This window comes from Sebastes umbrosus, chromosome 13 (assembly GCF_015220745.1).
Source record: "Sebastes umbrosus isolate fSebUmb1 chromosome 13, fSebUmb1.pri, whole genome shotgun sequence".
NCBI lineage: Eukaryota > Metazoa > Chordata > Actinopteri > Perciformes > Sebastidae > Sebastes > Sebastes umbrosus.
In genome coordinates this window covers 17659504-17686157 of record NC_051281.1, presented here as the reverse complement: position 1 = coordinate 17686157, position 26654 = coordinate 17659504, and the positions used below count along the sequence as shown (strand labels likewise).

Below are 26654 nucleotides of genomic sequence, written 5' to 3'. Positions count from 1 at the left end.
ACTTTACGAGAAAAAAAGAAAATAACACGTAAAATTACTACTTTATATTATGACTTTATTCTCATAATACTACGACTTTTTTTCTCGTAAATTGTGACTTCATTCTCGAAATCTCAGATTTATTTCTTTTCCTCAATGTGGCTCTAATACTCCATCGTACCGTCGTACATTAGACCTACAACAATGATAAATAAAAATGAAAATGCAATCAAAACAACAGTTATTCATTTCCAATAACTAAAAAAAAAGAAAGTAATAATAATCCACAGGGAGCCACTGGAGAGGAGCTAAAGAGCCACATGTGGCTCTGGAGCCGCAGGTTGCTGACCTCTGGTTTAGACGCTCTGTCCAACCTCTAGTAGAGCTCAGCCACTTAGCCGCTTAGCCAATCAGAAGGCTTCCTGTTTTGAGTGACATCGCATTCAGCAAATGGCAGATCGCAAGTAGCCCCTCCTCTTTCAATCAGTACAGCACTCCTTAAATTAAAACACCTGTGCATTGTGGAACAGAAGCCTGAGGAGCAGGAGGAAGAAGTTCAGCCTTCATTCTCAACTAAGACCTCCAGTTTCTCCTCAACAAGTCCCAATAAGTAATAACGCCATTATGTGGCCCCTCGTCACCCTATACCCACAATAAGCTGTAGGCCTGCTGGTGAAACACTCTTTTCTACTGTCAGTCGAATAACAACTGGCATCAGTGCATCATATCAGACTGGAACTCTCTGTCGCTGCAGCTCTCCTTTGAAAGAGACTATAATGAAGTCATTTCAGTGTTCAACACCAACCAAGCCCCGTCGTCTCCTGCTGCAATCTTCAAAAAGTAAGATCATTTACAGTTTTGGACTAGTGGCAACTGTTTCAATGTTATTGTTTATTATGTTTTTTTATGCTGGTGTTGCTGCCAGCTGTGCCAGGCTATGTTAAAGTGTATTTTTTTTTAACGTTAATGCTGGTGCTCCATCTATATGCTTGATTCAGCCTACACTTGCAGGGAGTTTGACTCTGGTTGTTTTGCTCTCAATGGTGCAGAGTGCAAATATGATGAAATAAATATTGAATGATTAATATAACAGGTTGCTTTATTTACACAATGTAGGTGGATATGTACAGTATACATGTGAGGTGCCTGTAACATTACCTCTGATGATGATGATGATGTATAAGCCTTGTATGAATACACTGTGATGCATTCAGGCAAGTGTAGTTGTAATGGCCTATTTTGGATAACATGTGTGTTTCAGAACCTATTTAGTAGATGTTTGGTCTTGGATGGGCTAGACCCAACTGATGTTCTCTGTGCACTGTGATTTCTGCCTATATGCCACTGCTAGGGTGCCTTTCCAATGGAGAAAACATGATGTGCCCATATGATGGCTATGCTATGCTGTTAATGTTTGTCTTGTTGGATCAGAATCAGATTGATTGATCAGGTATGATCAGGCCTAAACATGTAGGCTACCAGGAGTTTGACTCTGGTTGTTTTGCTCTCAATGGTGCAGAGTGCAAATATGCTGGAATAAATATTGAATGATTAATGCAACAGGTTGCTTTACATACACGACGTAGGTGGATATGTACGCATGTATACATGTTAGCTGCCTGTAACCTCTGATGATGATGATGATGTATAAGGTTTAATTAACTGTGATGAATTGTATAATTGTAATGGGCTATTTTGGTTAATATATGTGTTTCAGAACCTATGAACTAGATCTTTGGTCTTGGATGGAATATAGGCCCACCTGATTGTCTCTGTGCCAATCCACACAGTTATTTCTGCCTATATGCCACTGCTAGGGTGCCCTTACAGTGCAGAAAACATGACGAAGGGTGCCCTTAAATGGAAAAAAACCCTGATAAAGTGCCCTCTATGGTGGCCTTAGAATTAAGAAAACACGATGCAGTGCCATATAGGCTGCTCTACATGCTCGAAAACCTTCTGTGCGCTGGCACTCCATCTGTGCCGTTTTCATTTTCTTTCCACCCCTGCCCCTCAGACAGCCTGAGTCTGCCACTGGTTTCTTTACTGTGTTTCTGTGAAGGTCCCAATTCACACTTGGGTCTATGTGTGACATTTTCTTTAACTTGTGCTGTCATTAAGAGGCTAAATTTGGAGGTGCTCCGCTGAGAGTGAAATTGAGAAAGATGGTGGAGTTAACAGCACACTCAGGGGGATTTTGTGAGAATACTGGTTACAATAAAAGCTGCTCTAAGGAATATTTTCACAGCAACAGTGGATCAAATGTCCATGTGCAATGGAAAATGAGTTTCAAGCAGTGACAAGACAGAGAATTATCACCGGACTCTCTTTTTCCATCAGCTATATGAAGTGTTTTAGCTTTTTTTAAGATCACCGTTTTAGCTTTATGCTCTCACCAGTGTTGTTTCCAATCACCAAACAGCAGACAGAATAGTAGCTGGTGAACATAGTGGAGTATTTAGCAGCTAAAGAGCCAGGTGGACACAAACATATCTCTAAGTGAAGGCTAATGCTGCTCCATATCTGCTGGATGTGTGCACCATGTTAGCCATATCGACTTTGTAAGGCGATGTCAGTGTATTGTTTACAGTTTGTTGCACTGCCCCAAATCCTTTCCTCCGGTGGTGGAAATACATCCAACATTGACTGGTGGAGTTAATATTGCAGCAGAAAGCTGGTTTACTATAATATCCTCATCAAAATAAGGAAGAAATATCTGCATAGCTGTGATAATATTCTTCAAGGTCTTGTCATGCCCAGACAAATTTGCACAACTGATCATCGATTCAATGCTGAAGTGGCTCATTAATAAACCGTTTGATAAACACACTTTTTTCTTTCTTCTTTCAGCTCAATTTAGAGCCACATGTTACGTAGGCAGATTTTTACATTAATGAGAACAGAGGTGATCACAGATTCAGTGTGGGCGATTCTCTTTGGATTACATTAAACCGGGTCAAATGGCTGCGGTGATGGATGGATTATTGTACTACAATGCAGCATTAACTGGGACGTGGAGGAGTTTATGTGGATTTATGATAAGTAAATGGTTGTTTATGGTTGAGAAGGTTATTAAGCAGATGGTTGTTTTCATCGCGGTGTACAAATTCCACAGTTGGTTGTTGCTTTATTTACATATGACATTTAATTGTGTTGGATCGCAAACATAAAATATATTGAATGTTTTTGCGGCAGAGATTCAAGCTGCATGGATGTCTGACCTTCACATATGCTGTGCTCTATAATAAAAAATGAAAATAACACACAAAAAAAACTATATTCTAATACATGAGCTCAAGGTCACTTCCACAGGAAGACTTAACACTGCTCTGACTTCAAGCTGCATTTTATATTAATATTTGATTTTATATCTGTGTAGCAATTTGGGTGAAAGCAACCAACTATCAAAATCATCAGTCATAAAATATGGCTGCATGATGCTGATGGAAAGTCATGATAGCATTTTCGTGATTAATGTTATATGATCGTGTCGAGTGTACTTATTTCCATGAAAGTTACTGGCAAATTATTCACAGCCTCAAACAGATTCACCAACAGAGCGAAGGAAGCAAGCGGCAAACGGAAAATGTATGAGGAAAAAAAAAAAAAAAAAAAAAAAAACTGTCGCAGGGAAAGATATTTCAAATTTACTGTTGGCCCACAGACACAATTCCATATTTAATGGGATTGTAAATGCATTCAGTTTCAACGGATGCCTTTGCATTTAAAGTTCTCTAATCATTCTGGTCCATAATGTGCCTGAAGAAATGCCATGATAGTCTGCATTTGTGGAAGGCACTTAGCCTCGCATTCTTTTACAAAGATTAGAAATCAGAGGCAAATTACACTGTGGTGGAGCTCAGCTCGACCGAATATTGCTCCAGTGGGAGATCGGCTGCCTTAAACTACTCAATATTCCATGTTTCCTCTTTCTCTCTGTAGGCTAGACCTCTCTCTCTCTCTCTCCCTCAAACTCTTTGTGTTTCTACCCATGTTCAACTTCACATTAAAATGTGACATTTAAGTTACATTTTAGTTTAACTGGGTCTTCTGACACATCAGCAAAAGCTGTCAGCACGTACTCATAGCAAAATGTGTGGGGGAGACCGGGGACAGTTGTAACATTTTTGACATTTCTGTCTGTATCTTGGAGCTCTTTTAAGCCAGCGTGTTCAAAATGTGATAAAAACTAGTTACATGTGTCTGCTACTAAATGGCGTGGCTGTTATCTCTATAACACAAATAAAAAATGCATGGTTTAGTCAAACAGTATTTTACAGCCGCTGCCGCGTTTTGGACTGAAAAGGCTTAATATATTTATAATATTTTATTGTTCAACACAGGCCATTTCGGTAAAATATGACAATGGAATAGAAATAATTTTGTTTTACATTTGTGCGGCACTTTTTAGGTGGGCGTTTTATTGGCGTCTGGTAGTCGCTTTCAGTCCAAAATGGCAGAAGCGTAGCTTTGCTGCTGGGCGCTGATGTTGCAATGGAACAAACAACTTCTTGGCAATATATGATCTTTGGTTTAGTCTCAAACACAAGGAGTGAAATATTAACAATTCACCCCGTAGTCGGGGTTATTTGTAACATAGCCTGGGGTGAAATGTAATATTCTAAAATATTGATTATGAAGAAACTGAAAGCTTTTTACTCAACACATAAAATACTTTTTAACATAATTGGTGAGTGTGCGCTTGTGTGTGACAAATATGTTACGCGGTCATGTCAAAAAGGTAACCCTCAAATTGTGAAAACTTGCAAAAACTTGCAAAATGTCTTGCGAGACTCGCTGCCCGACGGCTGATCGTAACCTTAACTATTCAAATTCAATGTCTAACGTTCACCATCTCGCGAGAGTTTCACAATTTCTGCTTTACCTTCTAGACATTACCATGTTAAGCCGAAGTTGTTATTTATGTGTCAGCAAGTATACGCGAGGGTCCGTGTGTTACAGTGGATAAAAAGATAAAACATGTTAATTAATGGCTGGACGGTGAATTTTGTTACCTTTGGACAGAGCCAGGCTAGCTGTTTACCCGTGTTTCCAGTCTTTGTGTTAAGCTAAGCTAACGGTTGCGGACTGTAGCTTCATATTTCCCGTACAGATATGAGAGTGGTATTGATCTTTTCATCCAACACTCAGCAATAGAGTGAGTATCGTTATTGTTGTCTTCTGTTTTTGTTAAACTGTTATTTATAGAGCCGGGGCTGAAAGGATTTCTTATACCTCTGAGATAACAGAATGGGGTCACAGCCCCCCCTCCTATTTAGCTGTGTCCTTTGTGTTCCATTGGTACATATGTTGACCTGGTCCGCACAATTGCACCATTGTATTACCACAAGTGACACACTTCACAGGGGCTTAACCTTCACATGAGGGTTGTGTTTAAACATACTATTCAGTGAGGTTATTGAGTCAACATTTCATTTTTAACACAAGTCTCTGAAGTCAGTTTTACTCAGCAAGGCGGTAGATCAGGACAGAAACATCTGTGGTAGCCTATACGAGGAAAAAAAGATTGGCTGAGTTTTGCAGACCCGATATGAGAGGCACTATGGATCGTCTTAGCTTATTATGGGCTGTTGAAATGCATTCTTCAAAACATGCTTTTAAATACAGGCTGCGAAGTCTCTGATGGCCACATACAGATCCCAAAGGCAACATCAGATCTTTTTGTTCTGAAGATGCTCTCCGCTGATTAATTCAAACATCAAAATAAAACTCTGGTGTTTTCATATGCGAGAGCAAAGCCTCCGACGTCACATGGGGGTTTTCAAACCCCATCGGAAGCCTTAAACTCAGAAAGAAGCCAATGTTATGTTTTATTGATTCTTCTCCTGGAGTTCGGAGACAATCAGGCGGGTGAATATTTCATTTCTCTCTTTATGTTTGGACTGAGAGCTGTATCCCAGTGTTCAAGGTGTCTCTCCAGACGTGTCCCATAGCAGACATAAACAAAGTTATTAGATGAGCAAGACAAGATTCAGAGGGAAATTCAATGCTGAGAGCTTTGGAGGAGCCCTCTGACAGTACGTTCTGGCAATTCAGACTGTCATGCTTCATTGTTCTTCGGGGAAGATGGGTGTTGTTTGACTTTGAATGTTACCATCGAGCTTATGGACTCACCGGTGGTGAGTCTCGTTTTGCAATATTGAGCATGTAAATTAGGATTTATGTTTTGGAATGAGGTGGTACACTATGGGTTTTGCATATTGGAGGCAAATCAACTTAAATATGTACAGTAAGTGCAAAGCATTGTAGAAATGTAGGTCATCTTTCTCAGCCAGCGAGATTTTCTCTCTTTGTGTGTATGTTTTAAGAGGAGGCGGTGTTTGTGTGTGTGTGTGCACATATGGAGGGTTGGGGGGGTCATATCTGTAATGCAGCGAGGCCATCACGTCTCATACAATGCAGATGGAGGAGGCGGCTTCAACATTTAGTGTTTTCTTGCCACGAGCGTTAATATGGCTGTTTTCTCCTCACGCTGTTTTTTGCTGCGAGCAACACGGTGTTTGAGGCATGTGCTCTACGGGACTGGATGAGGTATAATTATGTAAATTGCATTCAAAGGAATCAGCAATAGCTCATGTGGAATGGATGTGTCAACAAGGTGTCCACGTTCACTGTGAGAATTTCCTAATTAAACATGACACCGTTTCTCTCTCAACACATGGGCTCAGTGAAACACTGTGGGATTAAAACAAAAATATACTGTGGTGTATATTGTGTTGCTGGCTGAAAAATAATCTTCTTAGAAAAAAAAAAAAATATAGGTTTTCATTTTACCACTGGAAGTGTAAAGAATTTGCCTCAGAGTTCACTACAGGACCATTAAACTTTGTACATGTTGTTGACATGTGTGTAATGAAAGTGCCTAAACTTCAAACAGCCAGCGCTCTACGATTCCCTATACTATACACACAAAACGGATGATTTATTACGCTGGTTGTCTGGCCCCACTAAATGCTTGAATTCTATTTGACAGCAAGCGTAGATAAACTACTTTGCCCGAAATTCTGAAAAGCGCTGCACCTGAAAAGCAAATCCAGTCCATGAGGAAACATAAACTAATTTTCCCCCGTTTTGTGTGATATCTTTCCGTCTAAATGAAACAGTCTGCTCCTTATTTATTGTGAAGTTATCACATTGGAGGACAAGACATAGGGGAATAGCCGAGTTACGATCTCCTCAGCTGCGGTTGTAGTCAAGGCACGTGACGCGGGTGAAGCACGGGGACAATTAATGAAGGAGAGACAGCGCTTAGAGAGCTCCTGAATGACACTTGAGTGCTGGCAAGGAGTGAAAAAAATGACTTTTGAAGTTTTTCGTTTACTCCCTCCTCCTCTTGCGTTTGCCCAAGATGAATTGGCTTTTCAGATTTAAGAAAGTGCATGGCTGAAATACAAAGAGAGGCTCATCTATCAGCCCCTGAATAGTGAGAGAAAATCCTATGGCTGTGTGGAGGGAGGGTTGGGGGGGGGGGGGGGGGGGGGCGTTGTTGGTCTCTGATTAGACCGTGGGCCAGTTCTACTCAGGGGCTCGCAGCGCAAACATCAATCCTCTTCTTCTTCCACTTCAAATCCTTTGAACCACTTGAGACAATTTCTTCTCTGTGAGCCCCCCTTTTAAAGATTTTCTCTATCAAATGTGCCAGCTATGTGACAATGAACACTTATTGCAGCTTGGTTGTTTATTATGTAAAATTCTAACTTGACAAAGGCTGAACTCTGAGTGTTGGTAATGGGAGTATAAAAAAAAAACAACAACATCCAGTCTGCACTTCCATCACTCAGATGTCTGCGGTCCGCTGTGTGAGTGAAGCTGCAGATGAGGCGGTAGGGAAGAAAAAGAGGAGCATGAGAAATGCCTCTCCGGTGTGTCAGTCTAAACACAGAATAGAGGAAAATACTGATAAAATTTCAAACGCCTGCCATCCCCTCCACACACAGGAAAAAAAGAGCATAACACAATTACACACCGAGAGGCATTATAGAAAGCTTTTATGATGTTTCCAGGGCGTCAAGATCTTAATTTTTGATGCCGCTTTATGTGCATCCAGAGTATAAATTGGCCTCCCCAGTTTTCTGAAGTGATAAGAGGTAAACACCAAAAACCAATAACTGTCAGCCGAACATTAAATCAAACTGACAAGTCTCTTAAAAGGTACGGCCATGAAAAATTAACTGCGGTATTTTTGAGGAGACCTAAAATGTGGAGGTTTTTTTTTCTCCATCTATCTCAGCTGGTGTGATCTACTTTTTTTTTCACACTGTGGCTGGCTTTAGTCTGAGCTAGAAATACAAACAATTTGGGATGACAGGGCTTCATTCAATAGCAACTCTAACAAAGTGAATTTAAAAACCTCTTTATTTCAGACAACATATTAAAGCAGCAGTGGGTAGAATTGAAGCAGATATGATTTAAAACAAGTTAATTTTATAAAAAGGTCACTATAGCCTGACAGTGCATGAGACAGGTAATCTGAAAAAAAAATGATGTGCCTCTGTGTCCTCAGTTGCTCCTAATGGCATCTGCAAGATTTCACAGACTGGATGAAAACAGCCGAGCTGGAGCCTTGCCGTCTCTGAGCAGCTGTCAATCACTCGCGAACTCCGATCAAATGGTCAAACTAGGCAGCGCTGATCAAATATGAATCAATATTCTGTTACTGTAATGCCTATTTTTCGCCTCAGATGTTTTCAGAAACATCGTGTAGTGTACTGTTTAGTTGTAAAATGAGAAAGTTTGTGACCCGGCAGCCATGTTGAGATCAGCTGAGGAAATACTAAGCACCGCCTTTCTCATTTTACAGCTAAACAGTACACTACAAGATGTTTCTGAAAACATCTGAGGCAAGAAATAGGCATTACAGTAACAGAATATTGATTCATATTTGATCAGCGCTGTCTAGTTTCACCGTTTGATTGGAGTTTGCGAGTAATTTACAGCTGTCTCCATTGAACGAACAGCCAATAGGAACACTCTCTCTCTGAAATGAGCTGTGATTGGCCAAGGTCTCTTTTTTTAAAGCCTGAAAACAGAGCCATGAGGAGGTGCAGGAGTCTAGTTTTCTCTCAGAGCACTTGAATAACAATATGCTGAAAGGTTATTATGGATTTTTGGCCCAATAATGCCAAAAAACATTCTGCCTACTGCAGGTTTAAGGACTTTTCTTTCATTTGCTATGTGACAGTTGAATATTAGCTCATGTCTTATCCTCATATTCCACAGGAGCAAGTCAAAGGAGGCTAACTTGACATACCGACTCAGGTCGAAATGGTCATCTTGACTTCCTGTTATACAGCCTCAGAACATCCTGTCTCTGCGAGGCTGTTTCTGTGACCCATGAGTGGAGACTTTAAAGATTTTCTGGGCTCAGTCAGTCTCAGCCGTGTCCTGGGTTCAGGGAAACTGAGAAGTCAAACCCCCGACAGAGTGCAAGTGACATTAAATCCTTAATAGTTATTGGTAAGATATTAAGGGATTAAAGCACCATAGGATGCTGAGACCGAATGGAAAACTATCTGTCAAACATCCTCTCTCAGATTACCATGTTACATGCTGATGTGTCTAACAGCCCTTCTGCGTGGTACCGTAAATCTCATCAAAATGTGCGTATATGGCAGTTCTGGAAATGCAGACTAAAATTAGAGAAGGGAGAACTTCATTGCCCTGACACATGTAGGTCTTGAGTCACTCGGCTTTGCATGGTTTCCAGAGAGCAATCACACACAAAGATTGAGCAAAGGTGCGGCCAACTTAAACATGTCAGCCAATTTCAGATGTGTGAAGCAACAGAGTGCTTCAGCAGCGCTAGCGGCTCATGGCCTTGGGCCTCGGGTTGTCTGAATCTGAAATTCACAGTTCAGAGCACACCCGGAGATGGAGCCGTAGCAATCCTTGATGCCCCGCACAATGAGGCCATTTCATAGTAGATCACGGCAGTCTCTTGCTGGTGTTGAAGGGAGAGGAAAAGCATTTTGACAGGCCAATGAAGAATTTATTTGAAATGTCTTGTGGTGTTGAGAAGATTTGCGTGCTCTTCAAAAAAAAGCTATGAGGGAAAACATCGGAGGGCACACAGATATAGGAGTTTATACAGCCGTTCCTCCAGCCTGGTTAGAGCGCTTTATCAACACTTACACCAACTAGGATTTGAAGATGATCAGTCATTTATCCACAAAATCTTGGGCTATTTCTTTTTTTTTGTACATTTGAATTGTCAGTTTGATTCAACACAGCACTTCTGACAGTGTGTCCACATTGCCTAAGCAAACCACACAGATCCCACGGTATCTAGCTGTGCACAGCAGTTTGTATGGAAACATGCAACCAGGAGAGAGAGAGAGAGAGAGACGCTGAACATGAGGGAGCATCAGAGAAAGTGATTTCAGCTGACAAGAGAGTTCTCTGCTTGATTTTTGTGGTGACAGACTGTGACAGTGCTCAGGTAGGAAACAACAGGGGAGAAATCTGCCTTAGAGTATTTTTTTTTACAAAGTACATTTGTTGCCAAACATGAACTGAAAGGATTGTGTGGCTCTTTAAAGGGTTGGATCACCCAAATTATGAAACAAACAAAAATACATTTTTGTTATTGTCAACAAATCCCATGAAAAGACCCAAACCAGCAACTGTGTCTGTAGCGCTATGCCGCAAGCCCATTTGTTCCTATTGAAGACAGAAATCTTCATAATCAGGTCAACATAATAGGCCAAAATAATTTCTTAAAACAGCAGGGCACTAGTTTTTAGCAAACCCTTGTCCATGTAGTGTTATAAGGAAACATGTCATCCAGTACGGTGTGGCTCATTGACATAACAAACCTGTTATCAATTCATTACTGGTCTTTTTAAAGAATTTGTGACAATTAGAAAAAAAAAAAAATAGAAATGTGTCTTTCCAGAGATATGTTAGTCTCGATAATTCATACGTCCGTCCAAAAAACTATCTGCAAGTTGTAAAAGGCAAAGTTAGGATAAAGCAGACTTCTCTGCATGCAGTTCAAGCAATTTGTGAAGGACACTCACGGTGTGAAGGGAAATGCTTTTCAGGATGTCACATAAATCCGAAATACAAAGTTTGAATAATGAACTCAAACCTTTGTACTTCCCTTAAGAAAGCTGGTTTTACACCATTCACTAAGTACATAGCTCAAGTCCTTGTTTAATGGAACCTCATGCTACCTTGGTAAAAAAAAATCTTTTACACTGATAATGGCTATTTGTTGGGAGGCTGTGAGGAATATATGGCAATAATTTAACACTGAACAGGAATGTATCTCAGTCATGGGGTATTTTGTGGAGGTACAACATGAATTATTTGTTAATACGTTGCAAATGTACAGCATGGGTTGGCTGATTGTTTTGTTTCTTAGTGATTTGTGATTTGCTGTGCCTCAAGGACACACAGACCGGTGGCTGGCTGGCTGGCTGGCTGGCTGGGTGAATATCTGTGAAACAGTATGTGCCAGCCAAAGGGCATGTGAAATAATTTACTTTCATGCTGTACTCCTGTCTAACTGTCACTGCCTTTTATTCCTAGTCAAGCGCAGATAATAATCTGCTATGTTGTTTTTTAGTACTGTGGGTTTTTAATATTTTAAGACTGGTTCTTGTGTTGGGTTTCCTGGCGGTGCACTGGGGACAGTTTCCCTTCAGGTGTGGCACATGGCATTTACTGAGGAGAGGTAAATGCCATGCCTACACATACGCATGTTCGTCCAATCCATTTCCATGAACGCGATATCTCAGGAAAGCCTGCAGGGATTTTTTTTTTTATTTGGCACACACATCCACTTGGACTCAAGGATGAACTGATTAGATTTTGGTGGTCAAAGGTCAATGTCACTGTGACCTCATGTCCGGCCGATCCATTTCCGTGAACGCGATATCTCAGCAACACCTGGGCGGAGTTTCTTCAAATTTGGCACAAACGTCCACTTGGAATCAAGGATGGACTGATTAGAGTTTGGTGTTCAAAGGTCACTGTGATCTTACATCTGTCCCATTGTCGTGATATCTCAGGAACGCCTCGAGCGAATTTCTTCAAATTTGGCTCAAACGTCCTCTTGGAATCGAGGATGACCTGATTTAGATTTTTTTGGTCAAAGATCAAGGTCACTGTGACCTCACAAAACACATCTTTTGGCCATAACTAAAAAAATCATATGCTAATTATGACAATTTACACAAATGTCTAACAGGATAAACTGATGAGGTTATGACATTTTAAACAGACATGGATGTAATCTGCAACTTGACTGTTTGGCAAACCAGTCTAGATAGGTATTTCTAGATTTGCCTCTTTCCTTGCAGAACCGGCAGATTCTCTCCTCTTCATCTAATCAATAAAACTGCTTGTAACAGCGCTTCAGTCGACTATCTGATTGCTGTATTCATTTATAATGAATGCATTAGATTAAGGGGTACTAGGCTCAGGCTACTGATGTTTAAATCACTGCTCCTCTACCTCAGTTGTTTTTAACTAAATGTTCCTCATGTTGGGTTAAGTCTAACATTTTGTAGTAGCAGCCTTATGTCCCTGGTTTGGTCCTCAGCCCTCTCCCTACTCTGACTCACACACACAGACGCACACAAACACACACACACACAAAGGTTAATTAGGCACAGGTGTGCTTCGCTGACCTGCTGGATTGCTCGTGGCTCTCTCCGAAGCTCAATGTGAGCCCTGCTGGCCATACAGCTTTAACTAGAGACACCAGCTCCCAGCGAAGATTGAGGCAGCCAATGAAATCACTCACTGCAAACATCGGATTTTCTCTGGAAACACAAACCAAGTCTTCCACCACAGCAGCGGAGAATTAATAGTGCTCTAAAAACATGCAGTATACTTTTATTCTGTCACGCATGCTGCTGTAGACCTGTAAAGGAGTCAAATCTGCACCGTATCTGTCGCAGCAAAACTAGAATGAGTGCATATTTTAAATTCTACATATATTCCTAGTCTAAAACACTGGATAATTGAAACAGAATTCGAATGCATTATGTATGGAAGTCGATAGCCTCATCTGCACTTTATATGTCTGTGCAATTGATTGCCATGTCATTGCTATTCACCCTACTGGGCACCATTGCGCTGTTAACATGAGGAGTACAAGGAGGGATTGACAAGTCGCACTGAGTAGTATACTGAAAGGTAAGAATGGTTTAAATATTAAACCAGGATTCCGCCTGTACTCAAAACATAAAACAGATCTCCCTCCGTTCGCTGTCTCTGTGTGTTGTTGAATATATTCATATGGGCTTGGCTGGCTGTGCTGAGAGCAGGTGCATTAAAAATCTAAAGTTTATAAATGATAGATTGGAGAGCAGGGAGCTGTTGAGATTTCCCTTTTATAAGGTGAACAGAATCGGCTGAATATTGTTCTTGAACTAATATCTTCAGGGCTCGAGCTTATGGTCAAGGACAAAACATTGTGGGAGAGTCTATTCTTCGGCTTGAATTAAATATTTATTCTGTTTTGTGAGGAGGGTCATTTCAATTTTGCTCCCGCGGGCTCCTCTAGTCGTTCTATTACATAACTCACAATGGAAACGCTAACAATAGTTCATTTCCTGCTCCTGAAGCGCCGAAATGTAGCCTACTCGCTCGCTCTTACCTGGGTTTCAATATGAAAGTTGATCCTATTCTTGCAGACCGAGTGACTCCTGCTCTTTGTCCATACTCTCTGCTTCACTCCATACTATAGTAGCTCCCATAACTCATAGCCCAAAGGAACACAGGAGCATTGCATTACATATTCAGCTTCGGTATATGGCAACAGAAATTGATTGTGTGGAGGTAAAAAAAAAAAAAATGTGATGGCGACGAAATGCAGAGGTGGAAGAAGTCCTGAATTCAGAATGTTAAGTAAAAGTAGAGCAGAGTTATTAGCAAAATGTACTGAAAGTATCAAAAGTAAAAGTACTCATTATGCAGAACGTGTCCTTTCAAAGTGTTGTATAATTATACAATATTATAGAAGTCTGTTTTTATCTCTAACATTAGATAGGTGTTTTAATGTATCTAACGCCACTAATTTCTCTAATGCATTAACACAAATTGCGATTTTAAGGTTGTAGCGGGCTCAGTTTTGAAGCTTTAGTAAAGATACTGGTATCATATGAAATGAGAAAACCTAAGGAATTGGTCCCAGCCATGTCATACTAGCTTGAAGGAGGCTAAATAACGCTCCAAACACATGCTAAATTTTGTCGAGGACAAACTGGCAAGGCCATTTTCAAATTGGTCCCTTGACCTCTGACCTCAAGATATGTGAATGAAAATAGGTTCTATGGGTACCCACGAGTCTCCCCTTTACAGACATGCCCACTTTATGATAATCACATGCAGTTTGGGGCAAGTCATAGTCAAGTCATCACACTGACACACTGACAGCTGTTGTTGCCAGTTAGGCTTGAGTTTGCCATGTTATGAATTGAGCATATTTATTATGCTAAATGCAGTACCTGTGAGGGTTTCTGGACAATATTTGTCATTGTTTTGTGTTGTTAATTGATTTCCAATAATAAATATATACATACATTTGCATAAAGCAGCATATTTGCCCACTCCCATGCTGATAAGAGTATTAAATACATGACAAATCTCCCTTTTAAGGTACATTTTGAACAGATACAAAATGTGTGATTGACAATCATGCGATTAATTGCGATTAATATTTTAATCGATTAACAGCACTAATGTTTTTTTTTTATGTAAAAAGTGACTAGTGGCTAAAGTGTCAAATAAATGTAGTGCAGTAAAAAGTACAATATTTCCCCTCTGAGATGTAGTGGAGTAGAGGTAAAGTACCATAAAATAGAAATACCCAGTACAAGTACAGTACTGGAGTAAATGTACTTAGTTACTTTCCACCACTTGCCAAAATGCATCGCACATTTCTGTTGCTCTCATGCAGCAAAAAGGTTGGCATTTCAAATGCAAACATGTCCTACGTTTTAAAATAGAGTTCAGAAAACAAATCATGAATGCACCTACATTTCCAGATTTGTTAAACATTGTGTTTTTGGCTCAAGACTCAACATACTAATTAGCCCCTAGGAGATCCATCTAACAGTTTGTGATTTTCCCCTGATTTTTAATCAGTCTAATTTCCCTCTCCAACTCACAGGCACGTTCAGTGCCGTACACACAAAGCCTCTGTTTGCATAATGTGCTCACTGTCTGCTCCTCTGAGACTAAGCACTGTTTGTGCATCCCTGCATATGTGTATCTACTGATGTGTGTGCGCGTGTGCAAGCATGAGATTGTTCAAGTTCATTTGTATGTGTTTTGGGAAAGAGGGCTCAACCCCCTCCTCCCATCCTCCCCTACCCCCTCCAACCCCCGCTCCTTTTAGTCTGCTGCCCTGGCTGTGGCTCGACCGTGATTGCTCTGACAGTAAAAAAAAAAGAAAACACCTTCTGCCAGACTGTTTTCCCTGTTCTGTTATGGAAATGAGATTTTCCATCTCACTTCATCTTCAGTACTTAAATACCTCTTTGCTGAGAATAGGACTGTCTAGCCTGTTAACACATTTCCTCCCATATAAGTGCTCTGTTGTTCTGCAAAGCTTAGCTGAATTTTTAGCTTCTGTGCCTTCACAAAGAAATTAGATTTCCTACAAACTGTGTGAAATGTGAACTGTCCTATTAGGCGTGCGTTTATTGCTCTCTAAATCACAGTTAGTGTATGTTGTCTTGATGGCAGACTGCTGAATCTCCTGTTTGTATTATTCCCGCAAGTCGTGTCTTATTGTCGTCTTCAGTCACGTTCCCGCTCAGACATGCTACACTGTGAGTTGGATTGTGATTCGTGGTAAACATTTTCCATCCCAAAAGCACATTATGTAATTGTAGCCTTCATAATGCCCTTTTATTTATAGAGCACTCTTCAAATTGTATTTTAAAGTGCTTTGCCAGATAAATGGAAAAAGACAGAAAGGCAAGAGCGAAAATGAAACAATGGCCAAAAACAAATAAACAAAAAGCAATAAAACAATAGAAAGTCTAACAATAGTCCAGGGGTGAGTGGTTTCGAACCCTCAGATGGTTAGCATAAAGGACATCAGGTACACTGTCATAAATCTGCGGGGCCATCAGACAGACAGCGCCATTCACCAGCCTCCTAATCTAAAAGATTTACAGCTGAGTGTTTGAGCAGAGGCGTGTCAGCGGTGTTTATCAAGTAGGTGCCTCCCTTTACTGATGTTTTGTTGAGTTTGGCTCACAGACAGCCAAATAGTGCATTCAAACACGACCATATCCTATGACAATTCCAACCACGTGTGTGCGTTTATGTGCCATGGGTTAAAAGTAGGAATTGAAATGAATAGCCTAAGGTCCTGCTTCCAATTTATGGTTATCAACAAATATATTAAAGAGGACCTATTATGCTTTTGTGCTTTTCCCCTTTTCTTTCTTGTGTTATATAGTTTTTTTTGTGCATAAAAAAGGTCTGCAAAGTTACAAAGCCTAAAGTCTACGCCAAAGGATGTTACTCTCCCCCACAGAAACACTGCTCCTGAACTGCCTGAAATGCCTTGATTGAAGTCCCGCCTGTTCTTCAGTAATGTTGTGATGTCACCAAGTAACACATTTGCATAACGGCTAGTTTGGCACGCCCTGAAACAAAGCTAGATAGAGCAGAGTTGGAGCGGATACCAAAGAGTTTGGTTCCGTTGACCAATCACAACAGAGTGTGCCAGCTGACCAATCAGAGCAGACTTGGCTTTCTGGGAGGGGAGTGGATGGAGCTCAAACAGAGCGTTTCAGACTGAGCGTGAAAAGAGACAGTGTGAAGCATGTAAGCTAGGGATGTCAATGTTTGCGGGCTCAGTTTTAAAGCTAGAGTGAAGATACTGACATCATACAAAACTAGAAAAACCTAAGGAATCCATTGGTACCAACCATGTCATACTAGCTTGTTGCAAAGGAGGTTAAATAATGCTACGAAGTTGTGCTAAATTTTGGCGAAGAAAAACTGGCATGGCCATTTTCAAAGGGGTCCCTTGACCTCTGACCTCAAGATATGTGAATGAAAATGGGTTCTATGGGTACCCATGAGTCTCCGCTTTACAGACATGCCCACTTTATGATAATCACATGCAGTTTTGAGCAAGTCATTGTCAAGTCAGCACACTGACACACTGACAGCTGTTGTTGCCTGTTGGGCTTGAGTTTATTCTAAATGAGTTGAGAATTGAGTTTGCCATGTTATGAATTGAGCATATTTATTATGGTAAATGCAGTACCTGTGAGGGTTTCTGGACAATATTTGTCATTGTTTTGTGTTGTTAATTGATTTCCAGTAATAAATATATACATACATTTCCATAAAGCGATCATATTTGCCCACTCCCATGTTGATACGAGTATTAAATACTTGACAAATCTCCCTTTTAAGATACATTTTGAACAGATAAAAAATGTGTGTGTAATTTGCGATTATACGGACAATCATGCGATTAATTAATGTAAACGTCTTCTATTAGAAACCAAACTACAAGTATGCACCTGAAAATAAGCATAATAGGTCCTCTTTAATTGAGCTACTAGAAGAAATAGTAAGGACAGGATAAATTGTGAAAAATTCAAAATATATAATCATTAGCTCAAACAAAAGAGAGCCTAAAAAGTATGTTTAGCAATGTGTCCTGGTTTAATGAGGAGAGACTGATAACATACTAGCCAATTTGTGCAAGCAGATGTCATTGACTCGCAATATGAAATTAATTTAATACTTTAAAAAATCAATTAAGATAATCTGCCCTTTACAGCAAACAAAGCAGACATGGGAAACATCACCGCGGAGCTGGAGAGAGTATTTCTTAATCTCAGATAATTAATAACTAGGCCCCCATAAAACACTCATTTGGTTTTGCTCTAGAGGACGTGGAATCTCTTTAAATGTACACCAACACTATTCTTTATCAGGCCTTGTTCTGTAAAAGCACAGAGCCCAGATTCGTTTTTTTACGAGGGCTTACAGTATTCTATTCATAGAGCCCTTTTGGAAATAGCAAGCATTCATAATGGAGCCGGGATCTGATTAACCTCCTCGCTTGCCGGCACAATGGCAGGCTACCCTGAGACTCAGCCCCGTAATGGAGTCCGCTATCACCAAGCACACTCCAAACATTCTTCGCACCGCAGGACTCGACGACCAGATTGGAATCCCTTAACTCCCCTCTGCACTCGGCACACAGCGGGGAAACAAAACATCCTCTAAGCTCATGCCCCTCAACATTAATCTATCTCTCTGCTCCACTCGTGCACACGCACGCACACATTATACACCGTAGGCATCCTTTTCAGTGCCTTTGTTGCAATTTTTGCATTCCTAATTGTAAACTCATAAGAGTAACGGCTGAAAAATAAGGGAGCGTTGTCGCTATTCTGCGTCTTTGACCATTTCCATTCTAAGAAGCTTTTGTCTATAAATGTGCACCCTTAATATACAGTAGGCTATACACAGTGTGTGCCCTATCACTGTTCAATATAATGCCATTAAATGTAATAGCCCTGCAACAGGCTTTATGCTATATTTGTGAAGCCTTTACTTACTGCTGTAATTTCTGAGTCATATTTTATTGTGTTATTATATCACATTTTATAATATATTGTATTTCCTGTTGTTTTGTTCTCATTGTGAACAAAATAACAGCTAATACACCATTTTCTCCACAAGGTTAACGTATATAATGTACAGTAATGCAATATAATGGATGACCTTTAAGTGGAAATACTCTACTATTGTGTTATTTCATAAGGTATTTTCATCAATTGTCATGACTCTCTTGCTTTCTTTAGCCTTCTCATATGATATGAACCATTACAACAAGGGGCTGTTTTCAAATGTTTATCTCTCACCTCAATGTTGCCATCTCCTGGCCTAACAGGATTAAGCAAGACGCTTGCACAGGCCTCTCTATTGTGGAGCAAACGGAGAACGTGTGCCAAATATGTCAGAGGGAGTGATTACACCCCTCAGTGGCCAGTTGGCCCAACAGTCCGCCCCCAGTGGCCAGCCCTGTGGGGGCTGTCAAGACCCAGGCAGACTGGAGCTTGGTAAGGAGCCAGTCCCACGTTTAGCAGCCAGCTCCGAGCCCAGCCCGAGTGTCATCTGCACCTGCCAATGGGAAGCGGTTCTCACCCATCAGATAATGGCTGAGAGGAAATTGCTTCAAGGAGGCGACATCCTGGTATGGCAATATGGAGATGTGAAATATATTCAAGGAAGACGAGGAGAGGGACCTGGTCCTTGAAAAGGCACAAATTAGCATTGACACACACAGAGAGGCACACACAAATATATACTCAAGCGCACACACGCACACACACACACACACACACACACACACACACACACACACATAAGTAAGGAGGCTATACTTAATCTTCCCTGCTTTGAATAATATAACCGTCCAAGAGAGAATCAAATTTATTCACAGCCTGGACTACCAAGCAAATTCTTATTTACCTCACCTGATATAGTAACAGCCAACATGCCACGGGAATATGGATTGCGAGCCGTGCTACATCCTCGCCACACTGAAAAACAAGGGGATTTTCAGCACTGCAGTATCTACAATGACCAGTTCGGCGGTGACGTGGAGAATGAAAATCAAAGTGAAAGTCGGATAGGGAGATGTCAAGGCAAATATGTGCCTGCAATCATCACACGCAGAATATCACTGGAGGTTAATGTGCAGGCCTGCTGATCTTTTGGGGGCCCTCATCCATGTAGCTCAAGGCGGTGAAATTCAATATGAAGCATGAAATGCGAAGTAGTCATCATAATTGGATTGAAACCCACAGTGGATCCTTTTACCAACAGAAAGTATAAAGCGCACACCGAGGCCACACTTCACACTGAGAGGAGGATTTTCTAGTAGAATCCAATTGTTTGGTGCACTATTTTAAGGTTGCTCTAATCAGTTATCCTCTGTCAGGACTGCGTGTTCCCACAATCAGGAGGTTTAATTTATCATTTATTAGCGAGGGAAGTTAATGATGTGTCTGAAACATGCACGTGCTTTCAGGAAGTGTTACTGCTTGCATCTGCTGTTAACATGGCAGAGTTTCAACCTGTAGATGGCACTCTCATCCCTGGTTTTAATCCAAACCTGTAGGGTCGTTTTTGAAATGACTGGCCTCGATTCCTTGCTTTGTTTGTCATTATGATCCTTTAGCAGGCATTTTGTTAACGGTGGTGAGGCAGGGTTTTTGTGTTTTCCACTCAGTGCCTAATGACAAATATGCTCGTGTGCAGCGGTAGCATACCTGATGGTACATATGGCCAGAGCTTATTCAAAAAATGCTTATGCATAATGAAGTGCAGCTAGCAACTGTTGTTCCAATCGTTCTCAGGCAGCGAGCATTAGTTACACAGTGGGGAATGGTTGGAGTTGAGTGGGGGGAGAGGAACCTCAGCCAAACATGATTTGTCTCTGAATACTAATGCCTCTTTTGATCTGCCTCGGCTTTTAGGAGATTTAAACAACAAAATCTGTCTTTCCAAAATTTCTTAATAGACTCAGCCTTTTGTGGCCAACATGAAGAAGAAAAAAAATCCTAGAAACATGTTTACACGGCATCCATATTAATGTTCTGGATTTGTTTAAAACATGTAGAGAGTCCACTGAGATCTTATTACAGGGAAACCCTGTATTATTCATGCTTGGCCCTAATAGACTAATTAATTTATCATAAAATAGTAAGGCAGGTTTTATGATTTTACTTTTGTTACGCATGTATTTGCATAATTGATCTTTGTTTTACAAATATATCTTTTTAAGTTGCTCCTCACATGTCCTAAATTCAGTAGCTGTGCAGAAGAGATTTCATCCCTCCTGAAATGATCTGAATGCATTCATTACAAGCCAACAAGGAAACTAACAGGAAGAAAAAAACAATTAGACCTAATAACATCAAAGCTACATGTGCTTTATATGGCCCCTTAAAGCTATTTAGGAGCACATTGTGACAGAATGCGAGGTGTGATTAGGGACAGTATGTTAAACATTTGGCCAGTTGTAATCAGTTGGAGAGCTGTGAGGATGAGCTGTGGTTAGGGGGGGTTATCTGTGCCTGTAGCGCCGCAGGAGGTGCCAAAAGCAACAGAGACCACTAGCCAGTCTGAGCGTTTGGCACCTCCACAGCTGCTGCCCGCATGCTTCCAAACCTCTCGTTTCACCAAAGGCCAATACCAAGCACGGGATAATCTTGTTTTATCTGCCTCTCAGACAGCCCAAATGGCTGAGATTAAACCCTCCACATGACCCTCACGGCCAGAGCAGTGACATGTATACCCCCAGTTTATTAGAGCACCTAAGGTTAAAGTGAGATGAGGGAAACTGATAAGGGGCTAGCCTGGAAATAGCTGGATGGGTATCCAGCCTTAGCAAAAAAAGTCTGCGCCTATCTAAATTTAATAAACGCTGTGTCATGAATACAAGTCTATCTCTGTTCAAGGTTGTATTGTTGTTAAAAAAAGAGCCCATTTAGTTATATTAGCAGCAGGACTTGCATATAAATTATTAAAAGACCAGGTACCAGAATGTTATAGGTCTTTAACTTTCATCCTACCAACTGGGGTCTCCAGAGGTTTACTTATACATCTCACAGGTGTTTAATTCTATCATTTCAATTTTTCACAACTTTATCAATCAATTTGTTCCTAATGACTTCATATCATTGTTTTCTGTTTTAATTAGTGCTTTTTAAAAATACCAATGTATTGGGGTCCTAGACGGTGATTCTCAAAGTGGGGTTCGTGGCACTCTGTCAGGGGGTCTTCGAAATGATTTGCTATAAATTATAAAATTGTGCCGTATCATTAAAAAGTGCAGATCTACAAGGGCTGACCCGAATGCTTTGAAACTCCGACCTCCAAATCAGTATTCAAATGCTTCGTTTTTGTTTGTTTTTTTATATTAGTATGTAATAATAGTGTATAAATCCCAAAATAGCCCATGAAATAAGGAATAATCCCACAACATTATTCATTATTCACATCCAACATGAATTATTATTATTAGTTATTCTCAGACGGATATGGCTGTTTGTTGTGTGTAGAGGTGGGTGTGTGTACAGTAGTGCGGCAGCAGCGTTGTTCCAGACACTGAAACAGAAGAGATGGAGACAGACAGACAGAAGAACATGTCAGCCTGCTGCGCTGTGAAGCTTCGAAGCCCAACAAATGGTATTCGTGACAGCCCTAATATCTACAGATGGGACCATTTGCTCCTATAAAACAAGCATATTGTGTCCATTACTCCCACCAATGTTGGCTTTGAGCCAATAGAAACTCTGATATGATTGTGACACGCAGCAATAAATTCATTATTTTTAACTTCAAGCACTTTCTGTAAGTCGGCTTTAGACTAGTAAATTTAAATATCTGGATTTATTAGGACCATGTCAGTCTTACGACTGTTCATTTTCTGAAATATTTTAAGATCATTTACTTGAAGTTTAGACTATAAATGCTGTCAAGTTGAATCCTAATGCAATTTGAATAAAATCTCCCTCTGTTTAAAGGTATATAAGTGGCATTAACATGCAATAACATTGCAAATTTCCCAGCTGTGGGACTGATAAAGGATTATCTCATCTTATCTTAACATGATTCAAGTTGAAATGTGTTTGTTTATCACTATAAAACAGATCTGAAGTATTTAGTTTGAAAAGTTTCAGAATATAAATGGTTCCGATGACATCTAAGAGTACAAATGGTAGTAAACATATGCTTCATCTGTGTTACAATTGTTCTCCTCTGCAAGGTGTCCCTGGGCCCATAAAGTTTGAGAACCCCTGTCCTGGGAGACACCAGTCGAAAGCACCCAATATGCAGTTTTAATAAATAAACTACAATAAAATGTTTGCCATAGGTCTTAATTTAACCCATCTGTACCCAAAGACTATATTTAGTATGATAAAGAAAAATGACAACATTTGTCCTGATTGGTTAAAAGTCTTGAAATTTGGTATGGCCATACTTTCGACAAGTATCTAACAGTACAACTTTGAAATTTCTAGATCACATGGAAAATCAAACTTTCATTAATAGTCAAAATCAGGACTTTTGAAAAATTAGGAAAAAAGCTAATATTGTGTTTATTGAATGTTTTGCATATGAAATATTTTTTTGACCCTGCATTTCTGTGCATATATTTCATGTTCAACTTTTTATGAGTTCAGAGATACCAAATACATGATTGTGCTCCTTGTAGTTTCTGAGATATAGACATTTTCTTATCATACTATATCTAGCATTTGGGCACATGGGATGACTGTTTTTATCCTAAAATATAACGGAGTCTACTGCAAAAACAGAAGTCCCATGTGCCCAAATACTATATATAGTATTAGAAAACTCCCTTTTTCAGCCAAATGGTTTGGCCGATTTGGAAAGTTCATATTTGTGCTTAAGAAAGCCCAGAGAATTCTTCCACCAAAGAAAATTAAAAAATTCCAGTTGTGGGTACAAATGGGTTAAAGTGTCACACACTACCAGGGGGGTAAGGGCACTCTGTCAGTCATTGTGAAGGAGACAGACACAGATTTATTCATGTGTTCTGTCTATTTTCATTTGACATATTATGCAAATTAACTGTAACTTTCCTTAAAATACTATTTTTTTCTCCTTCAGATGACATTAATTACATAACTCATAATATTTTGAGAATAAATAAATTAACATTTTGCTATGATGGTTGTTTCTTACAGTAGTTTATCCAGTTGGTAGTCCCTGTATGTTCAACATGTTGATAGGATGAGGATTTAACATACCAGAGATCAGCATAGGTATGGTAGCTAATAGGTTATTATGATGATTTTCAGATTCCATCAGCGTCTAAAAACCTTTCAAACATGCAAATGGGATGAGCGAATTTCTTTAATATTTAAACTATAGCACACCATGCAGCATCTGTGACAGCATGCAGCACCTGTGGCGACTCAATTTTCACGTCACAACTGTCATTGAAGTAGAAGGTGTCACATGCAACACGGCAGCATCTGTCGTCTCAAACCCGAACTATGGAAACAAATGAGTGTTTTTATTCTGTCATGTTTTATGCATAATGGCTTGTTTGAGCTTCATGCTCATTTTCTATTTATACTGTACGTGCATATCTGTATGTATGTTTCTCCATATGTCTGTGCCACTCTGCCTTTTGGTTCGTCGTGTATATATTTGCTGGTGTATTATTTAAATAGTGTTATGACGGAATGAATCCAGACAAACCAAAACTCATAGATAAAACTATAATCTTCCCAGTTCACCTGTTGATCACTGTAGCTGTATTGTTAGAAAATCTCCACAGTTACCTCAGTGAAACTGACAATATTAGACCGTAAAACATTAAAATAAACATGTCAAAAATAGCATTTTTAGAACCCTTTTTTTAGATTTTGCTGTATCTCATACAGTATATATGAGAACTAGTAACCTGGAGACTATGGAGGTGAAAAAACCTGGCTGACAATTTTCTAACAGTGGGTGACATTGTGGCTGTTGTCCAAAAGGTGGGCTTTTGAGACATTTGTTCCCTATGGCATATGCCAGGATTACTGCTCTCGGTGTCACCAAATGCTTTTTCCTGCCTCCCTACCTGGTGGCGTGCGAGGTGTCGAATCTTCAAATGGCCCTCAGATGATGTCAAAGACTGGACTAGCTGACATCCCTCTGACTTCTGACCATCATTGTGTGTCATTACCTACAATGTTGACTGCCAAGGCAAGATTAACAATATTCTTACCATTAATTAAAATCACCTCAGTGAGAGAACAGATGGCCAAACCCATTAATCTGCTGTTAATGCTCTTACTGTCACCACACACGTCTTAATCAGGCTGTGATCTGCATTAATCACCTGATTTAAGTGACAAACAAGTATCACTCCCGTGTTAGCCGGGTTTTGTTTGCGGTTAAGGCCTCTGGTGACCTTTATAGCCATGTATTGATCAGAAAAACACACGAGTAGGTCGGTGTTTTATATTGAGGCAGCTTACTCCAAAAAATCCTCAAATGAACAAGTCATCACTACCTGTGTAATCATTATGTCTGCGCTTTAATTTTAGATGTTTCATCTACAGCCGCTCAGCTGTTACCTTGAGACTGTTGCAACACACAAAGTGGTAAGTGTGTGATAAGATTAAAGCGTAATCCTCTTAGTGGCAAACAACTAATTTGGCTAATAATTCTGCTTTACCTTCTGACTCCTCACAGCCACAAAATCCTGGATTTCAACACCCAGCCAGCATGGGACTGTTGTGCTGAAGGCTTTGTATGTCTGGTAATGGCGAAAAAGTATCTTATGTTTGATCCCCCCCTCCGGCTCAGTGTTCATATGTTCGGCGTGATCTTGTTTTTAATAAAATAGACATCGAGAGCAGAAAAAAAAAAAAAATAACCAAGAAAGGAGTCGATAATGAGAGATAGGGGCAACGCTTCTTGTTTACACTCGACTCGACATCAGAAGATTTCTCATTCAATGTTGAGGAGTGATGATGCAATGCGCTTGCACTTCCGAGATTAACGATTTAAGTTGTATTGGCCTACTTAGCGTATACTTGGTTTAATGATTTGTGGCATAATACAAGCTTCAGCATTTGAGAGGAAAAAAAACACTTGTTGGTTTGATGCTTTGTGGATTTGAGAACAAACTCTTTAACACGTCTGCTGTAATGTGATGCGACTGTTCCAAGTTCAATATATAAACACTGCAGCTTTCCACGGCATACATTATAAATTGGCCTGCTCTGCTGCAAAGTGTTTTAACAGATTGTTATTATGTTGTGTTCACGCTGCCTAGTATTCCTGCCAAGACTATGGCAGGCAGCATCATCTGAAAAAAAATCTATTTATACATTAAGTATATATGCTAAATATGGCATGTGGTGCTTTATTTTATGGGACTTCTGTGTAAGGCTGGGTAATAATTCAATAGGATAACTTATTGTCTTTCAATGGAATCATAAAGTGAAGAAATCATATATTGAGATATCGTGATACTCAATTACGTCGTCTAAATTGATAATAACAAGCACAACTCAACCATCTCAAATTTCTCAGAAAATCTGATCAAACTCAGTTAAATCAAACTATTGTCTTAATCTAATTACTCTGTATGTGTGCATGCATGTAAACATAGTGTATAGCTGGAAATAGGGATGCACCGATACTGGATCGGATATCGGGCCGATACTGACTCAAATAGCTAGATCGGGTAGTGGTGACAATGGGGCTGATCCAATAATTCAACTCTCTATATATATTCTATATATGTTATATACTGGAATTTTAATTCCAGTATATATGACCAATTTGTTGCTGCATTAAAACGGGTTCCTGTTCATTTTTAAGATCTTTTACCAAGTTGCTGGTGTATGATTTATTATTTTAATAATAAATAATAATTCAGTAAATTTATGTCTATGTATTTATTTTTTACATTTTGTTTTACAAAGTTAAGAAAGCAATATTTAAGCCAAGCCTGATGTCTCTCTTCCACACATTGAGGCATACAGCTTATTAATTAAACACTGGTATTGTATCAGGACTGGAAAAGTCGGATCGGTGCATCCCTATAGCTGGAAATATGTTATTTTTTCTCTATAATTTCATTTGAAATTGTTATGTTCATTTTTGCACTA

General features: G+C 39.9%; 1 long non-coding RNA gene across 1 annotated transcript; it reads left to right on the top strand.

Annotated features, from left to right (window-relative positions):
* Positions 1 to 473: 473 nt before the first annotated feature.
* LOC119500668 lies at positions 474 to 26130 on the top strand. The gene is made up of 3 exons (XR_005209653.1): positions 474 to 819; positions 25080 to 25136; positions 25228 to 26130. It is a non-coding gene; the product is annotated as an uncharacterized LOC119500668 (long non-coding RNA).
* Positions 26131 to 26654: the final 524 nt, after the last annotated feature.